The sequence below is a fragment of the Pogoniulus pusillus genome, chromosome 4 (genome assembly GCF_015220805.1).
Source record: "Pogoniulus pusillus isolate bPogPus1 chromosome 4, bPogPus1.pri, whole genome shotgun sequence".
Classification (NCBI taxonomy): domain Eukaryota; kingdom Metazoa; phylum Chordata; class Aves; order Piciformes; family Lybiidae; genus Pogoniulus; species Pogoniulus pusillus.
Window position 1 is genome coordinate 10649294 of NC_087267.1, and position 7202 is coordinate 10656495.

The following is a 7202-nucleotide window of genomic DNA, read 5'->3' on the forward strand; positions in this document are numbered from 1 at the left end:
TTGGCTTATGCAAAACAGTGGCTGCATGTCTCCTCTAATACAGCAGCCCTTTGAAGTGTTGAATTCAGTTTCCTGAACAGAAAGCCATACCACTGAAAGGCTGGAGTGGGGCTGGTACTCAGATTGTTATATTTAATAGCTTCCACAGTGCTAAATCAATTTATACCAGTTTGCATTTTCTTCCTAGGTCAGTATTGCTTTCTTTGTAACCAATTTCAAGGCAGTCATATATAAGCATTTTAAGATGTAATGTGTTCTATGGACATCAATTTCTTTAGTGCCCAGTAGAGCTTGAACAAAAGATTATGTTGCAGAATAGGACACTGTTGTAATCCAGTTTTGCTTCATTTTGTTTAATTTTTGCCAAGCAATGGTCACTGACAAAACAAATATTCTTCTCTATACATTCTCCCATTAGATTTTTAGGTGTAAGATTTTCACTTGAAATAAATCAGCATGATACCAAGAAAAATTCTATACACAGTGGTTTAAACACATGGAAAATAAGAATAAATATCCAAAATACCTAAAGCTATCACTTCCAAAATACAGCCTCTGCTGTCAGCTCTCTTCAGTAAGGTTGGATGGGTACACCAAAGAAAATTCAAGACATGTAACATGAAAAAGGATTATGTCAGATTGAAAAAGCTAAATAAAAAAGATGAAGGGTTTGATGTTTCTGAAAGATTATCTAAAGCATTATTGAAGCCATTGGGGTTATAAGAGTGCTAATAAGAGAAGTGCAAGTCAGCAGCAATACTGTGATGGTTTGGGTGTTCCCTGCCCCCCCCCCCACTTTAGAAATCACCCAGACTAGACTCAGCCAGCTCTGGAAATATGAATGAAGCTTATATTTACAGCTAGCACAATATACAAGCAGATATTTACAGTTTATACAGTTACATACAGAAATATACAAGGTATGTTAGGAGGAAGTTCTTCACAAGGAGAGTGATTTCCCATTGGAATGGGCTGCCCAGGGAGGTGGTGGAGGCACCGTCCCTGGGGGTCTTCAAGAAAAGACTGGATGAGGCACTTAGTGCCATGGTCTAGTTGATTGGATGGGGCTGGGGGATGGGTTGGACTGGATGAATGGGCTGCCCGGGGAGGTGGTGGAGTCACCGTCCCTGGGGCTGTTCAAGGCAAGGTTGGACGTGGCACTTGATGCCATGGTCTAGCCTTGAGCTCTGTGGTAAAGGGTTGGACTTGATGATCTATGAGGTCTCTTCCAACCTTGGTGATACTGTGATACTGTGATCTTGGAGGTCTCTTCCAACCTGGTTGATTCTATATTTACAGTTCCTACAGTTACATACAAGGTAAAAGGCAATACAGAAACACAACTCCCCTCTGAGAAACCTGAGTCCCCAGGAGGGGCTCTCAACCACCCCTTCACCTTCCCCCCTACCCCTCTCAACCTTACTCCAGTCCCAGGGAAGAACAGAGGTTTGGCCAGGGGGTTAGGAAGCAAAGTGGCTTAGTCCAAAATGGAGGGTGAGGTTAGAGCATAAGATGTAGCTCAGCCAGCAGCCCCAGCAAGAGTGAGAGTGATGGTAAGAATGTTATCAAATGTTTTTGTTTCTTGATCCTATACTTCTCAGCAAGACTGTGAGCAAAGTAGACATCACCATTGTTTTCCTTTCACAGCCTGTAATCTAGTTCTTCTCACCAAAACATTCTAGCCTGCTTCAAACTAGCACAGAAAGCCATTAGGGGAAAAAATGGTTAAATGCCATAAAAATGCTACAATATTACTAACATAATCTGGCTTTAAGAACAAACCTAACTTTAAAAATGCTAGAAGTGGTTTCATGAGTATCAATGCACTGTTGAGCCAGCAGTTATAGGAATATATTACATAGGCTGCACTGCCAATATTTATTACATGAAAATATCTTTTCAAACTACTTTTACTTTTGTGCCCTCTGTACTGATATAAAACGTGTCCCATGATTCAATCTGACAACTTTATCATGCTTTATCTAACTCTGTGTTAAGACATTGTGCAAATTACAGTAATCCAAAGTTTCATACACAAAATAATCTTCTTAGTTGATCCTCTACAGGGATAATTTATCTGGCCTTCTTTCCCAGGTTTTGAAATAGTGTGGCAGTAATAACCCTTTCTCCGCTTCTCCTCCACTGAAAAAAGTTGTTGTTGTGTTTGCTTTTTTAACAAGAGACACCAAGGTCAGTGCTGATCACAGAAAATTTACTTTAAAGAGTGCTTTTTGTTTATTCCATTGTCATATTCAGTATACACTTTAGGATATTCAGCTGGTGCTATTTACTACTGATCAGTGTTTTTTAGGAGGCTCTTCGGTCTGTACAGTCATTAGGTATAATGGGATTTACTTCAACAAAGTCCTACATCAGCAAGCAAAATACATATAGTAAATCCTATTATAGTTAAAGAGGTAGGTTGCATCTCCTTGTTTATTTTTAATCTTCCTTTGGCAGGAACCACAAATTTTAAGGTATTTGGACATTTGTTTTCCTTCATTGCCAATTTTACTACTTGAAAGGAGGGTGAAGGTTGATCATTTTCCTTTATAGTAGCCAAACAGGAATCTCATTAAACTCAACAAAGAGAAGGGCAAAGTCTTGTACCTGAGCAGGTACTAGTCTAGGCTGGGGGCTAACCAGCTGAACAGCAGCTTGGCACAAAAGGAAGTGGGAGTCCTGCTGGACACAAAATTGATCAACCAGTACTGTACACTTCTAGCAAAGAAGTCCAAAAGCCTCTGGAGTTGCATTAGGAGAAGCATTTCCAGAAAACTGAAGGAAGCAATCCTTCTACTCTGCTCAGCACTGGTGAGACACATCTGGAGTTCTGGGTCCACCTCTGGGTTAGCCAGTGCAAGAGAGAAACAGACATAGTGGAATGAGTCCAGCAAAGGTCTAAGGAGATAATAAAGGGCTCAGAGCATCTGGCATACATAGAGCTGGGATCGTTCAACCTGGAGAAGATCAAGGGACATCCTAAATACTCTCAAGTTGATCCAGGGGAGGTTTAGATTGAATACTAGGAAGAATGTCTTGTTTGAAATGTCCAAGGGTGTGGTGGAGTCATGATCCCTGGAGGTGTTCAAAAGCCTTGCAGACATGGCACTTTGGGACATGATTTACTGTTCATGGTGGTTATCCTATGTGATGGAATATCCTTTTAGCTACTTCATGTCAACTGTCTTGGCCTTGCTCCCTCCTAATTTCTTGTGCACCTGCTCGCTGGAAGAGCATGGGAAACTAAAAAAAATTCCTTAAGATAAGCACTACTTAGCAACAACTAAAACATCAGAGTGTTATCAACATCATTCTCACACTAAATCCAAAACATAACACCGTGCCAGTTTCTAGGATGAAAATCAATTCTATGCCAGACAAAACCAGGACATCATTTTATCACATACAACATTATAATATAGCCTTCATGTGGAAATCTTGATGCTTCTCTTAAATTCCTATGTAAATACTAAATTAGATAAAACATTAGTCTTCTATTATACCTGATATGGCTTCTCAAACACTTTCTCAAGAGGAAACAAACAGAAAATGCTGTGCATACATGAATAATTGATACAAACAACTTTAGAAGTGACTGATTGTGGAAAGAATTCACTGAACTACTGGAGTAGAAATTGGTATTTGTATGCAATACACAGCATCAGAAGGGAAATTGTGGGCTTTGGTACCACTAGCAATGTAATAAGCAAAATATCATTTATTCACCTCTTGATGACATTTGATTTTCTGTCAGCTTTTCTCAAATCCCTGCAAGTTGAGGGGCCTCAGACAAATTCAGTTTTTTCTTTTGTTTTTAGCAGAGGCTCTCATTGAGTTGAGAGCCTGGGAAACTCACTCCCCAGGAGTCATGGGGCACAGTCTCTAACTCATAGTACAGGTTACTATAGCTCTTCACATTCTATCTGAGAGCAGACACGTCCATCCACCTTAACAAGAGCCAGGGCATTTTGCAGACCACAGTTTTTCTATGGCAAAGGTCATACACCCTGGAGAACTGTTGTGAGGGAAACTCCCTGTGTGACTTACAGATAAGGGTGAAAGTTACTCCCTGGAGCTTTTACTTGTCCTTTTTAGGACAAGGTGTGCAAGTGAGTAACCTCAGCTGCCCCTGAAGTCAGGCTTACTTTAAAGCTAGTGCTGCTCTAGTGCTGATCACGTCAACTTATCCTGCTCTTAAATAGAAGACATAGGTTAACCTTAACACAAAAGCTCTAATGTCAGCTCCGTGTTGGTAGGCCCTCTGCAGAGGTTTAAAAGGGAGAGGTTGCTCTATTCTTAGTGTGTAATAGAAAGACATGCATGAAGGAAAGGTCATAAGAGAAGGCAAAAAATAATACAAATGCAATTAGTGTAAAGGAAAGAAGTAAATTCTGTTGATCTGTGACTTCCTTTCCAGACAGCTCTTCTATCCTGCATTATTAGATCCTGCACAGGAATGACAAAACCAAATAACCCTGTCAGCATCTTCACAAGGGAAACCATGTTCTAATGTATCAGCTAAACAGCCACACGTTCTCCACTGAATATTATAACCTCCTGTTGCAAAGGGAAAGAGCTCTCTCTAATTGTTTTTACCATGCCTAATTATCACATTCTGTGTGCCTATTACCCATTAAAGAATAATAGCCTGGGAGAAGAAGCCCATATATATATGTATGTATATATGAAAGAATATGTGAATACACATAAATACATGTGGTAAACAGACACTTGCTTGTATAAAGACATACTATTTTTAGCATATATTATGAGATACAGATATATATACAGTGGGGTCCAAATAAAGCCAGTAGGAAAAACAGTGTGTTACAAATCTTATTTATTTGCCTTTTAAATTGGAATGTGAGAGACATGGGAACTTATTGGTACCACTTATACTGCAATCCTCATCAGGTACTTATATTTTCCATAATTAATACTAACATCCAGGTGGCCAAGAGAGCCAATGGCATCCTGGCTTGCATCAGGAACAGTGTGGCCAGTAGGACAAGGGAGGTTATTCTTCCCCTGTACTCAGCACTGGTCAGGCCACACCTTGAGTACTGTGTCCAGTTCTGGGCCTCTCAATTCAAGAAGGATGTTGAGGTGCTGGAACATGTCCAGAGAAGGGCAACAAAGCTGGTGAGGGGCCTGGAGCACAGATCCTATGAGGAGAGGTTGAGGGAGCTGGGCCTGTTTAGCCTGGAGAAGAGGAGGCTCAGGGGTGATCTTATTACTGTCTGCAACTACCTGAAGGGGCATTGTAGCCAGGTGGGGGGTGGCCTCTTCTGCCAGGCAACCAGCAATAGAACAAGGGGACACAATCTCAAGTTGTGCCAGGGTAGGTATAGGCTGGATGTTAGGAAGAAGTTCTTCCCACAGAGAGTGATTGGCATTGGAATGGGCTGCCCAGGGAGGTGGTGGAGGCACCGTCCCTGGGGGTCTTCAAGAAAAGCCTGGATGAGGCACTTAGTGCCATGGTCTAGTTGACTGGATAGGGCTGGGTGCTAGGTTAGACTGGATGATCTTGGAGGTCTCTTCCAGCCTGGTTGATTCTATGATTCTATCTACAGTCTGGAATCTTAGTTGCAGCTCTGTAAAGAAAAAATGCCTGAACAAAACACCGTGTTATGGTCATCATTTAGAAATTCATTTCACAATATAATTCATGGAAAACAGAGTGCAAAAGAGCAAAATGGAGCAGGATGAGGTCAGAAGGTTCCCTATAGCACTACTGTACTTCTGTTGTCAGTATGGCACATGAGGAAGTTTTCCCTGTATTTGTGTTCTCTGTATGCACTCTCCATTTAGCCAAAGCCTGGCTTTGACTAATTGCAACATTAGCAAAATGGAGTGCTTCATGTTTGGCAGTTCAGGATTGCTTAAAAGCGGGTTTTAGCCAATGACTCATTCCTGTGGGGGCTTCACAATGAGTGGGCTTTGTCAGGAAAGGAGAGGGTGTCACTGTCTTGGAAAAGATCATCTGATCATCCTGGGACTCTTTGAATACCAACACGACTGGGCAGAGGAGAATGACTGGTGAGCTTGGTGGTGTAATTTCTCTTTCTGCAGAAGAAAGATGAGTCACAGCAGAAACTTTTCCTCCTTTGCAATGATACCACCATAATTTTAAGTGACAAGTGGAAACTGTAATACTGCTACAAATCTCTCTGGGTTATTTGATGGCACTAACCAGAAAATATCATTCGATGGCTGTTACAGTCCTAAAGTACTTTTTGCCATTTACTCTCAAAGCACTGCCATTACTTCTTTTTAGCTGAAAGCCTGCACAAAGAGGGTCCTTAAGGTAGCCAAGGTCATGCTCATTCTGATCTCTCTTCCATCAGTTCCAGACCTCTGTGTGTGTGCTTAGCACCCATACTCATCTCACCCTTTAGTACACTCAGCTCCACTGAACAGAAATATTTCTTGGTGGTAGAAAAAAGCCAGATGCTTCACAACCACTTGATGAATGGGTCTTCTAACACGTGTTGGTCCCACAAGCAGGCTACTGTCTTCCTTGCATTTCCCACACAACTAGTGAAATGTAACTACATAAATCAAGCAAACAAGGCATCAGCAAAAAATAAAGGCAATGTGCCTACATTTGTAGTGTCATTTCAGTCAAAGTAGAGGAAACCCTTGCGCTAGTTTGAAGCAAGCTGGAATGCTTTGGTAACAGAACTAGATAACAGGCAGTGAAATGAAAACAACTGATGTCAACTTCTCTCACAGTTACGCTGAGAACTCTGGGAAGAAGAAGTAAACTTTCTCCATTTTGTCTTCACTTCTGCCTTTGCCTTCAGACCTGGTCACATCTCATTAACCTTGCTCCCACTAACCTTGCTCCCTAACCTCTTGGCTGTACCTCTCTTCTTCCTGAGAACTGGGGTAAGGTTGAGAGGGGCCGGGGGGAGGTGTTGGGGTGGTTTGGAAGCCCCTCCTGGGGACCTTGGTTTCTGGGAGGGGAGTTGTGCTTTTGTATTGTTTATCCTTTGTATATTTCTGTATATAATTGTATATAACTGTATATATTGTAAATAGCTGCTTGTAAATTCTGCTAGCTGTAAATAAATTGCTTCATCTATATTCCCAGGGTCCGTCTGAGTTAGCTGGGGCAAATTCAAAAGTGTGGGGGGGGTGGGGTAACCCCCAAACCATCACAACCCTTTAAGTGATTATCATTTTATATGTATAAA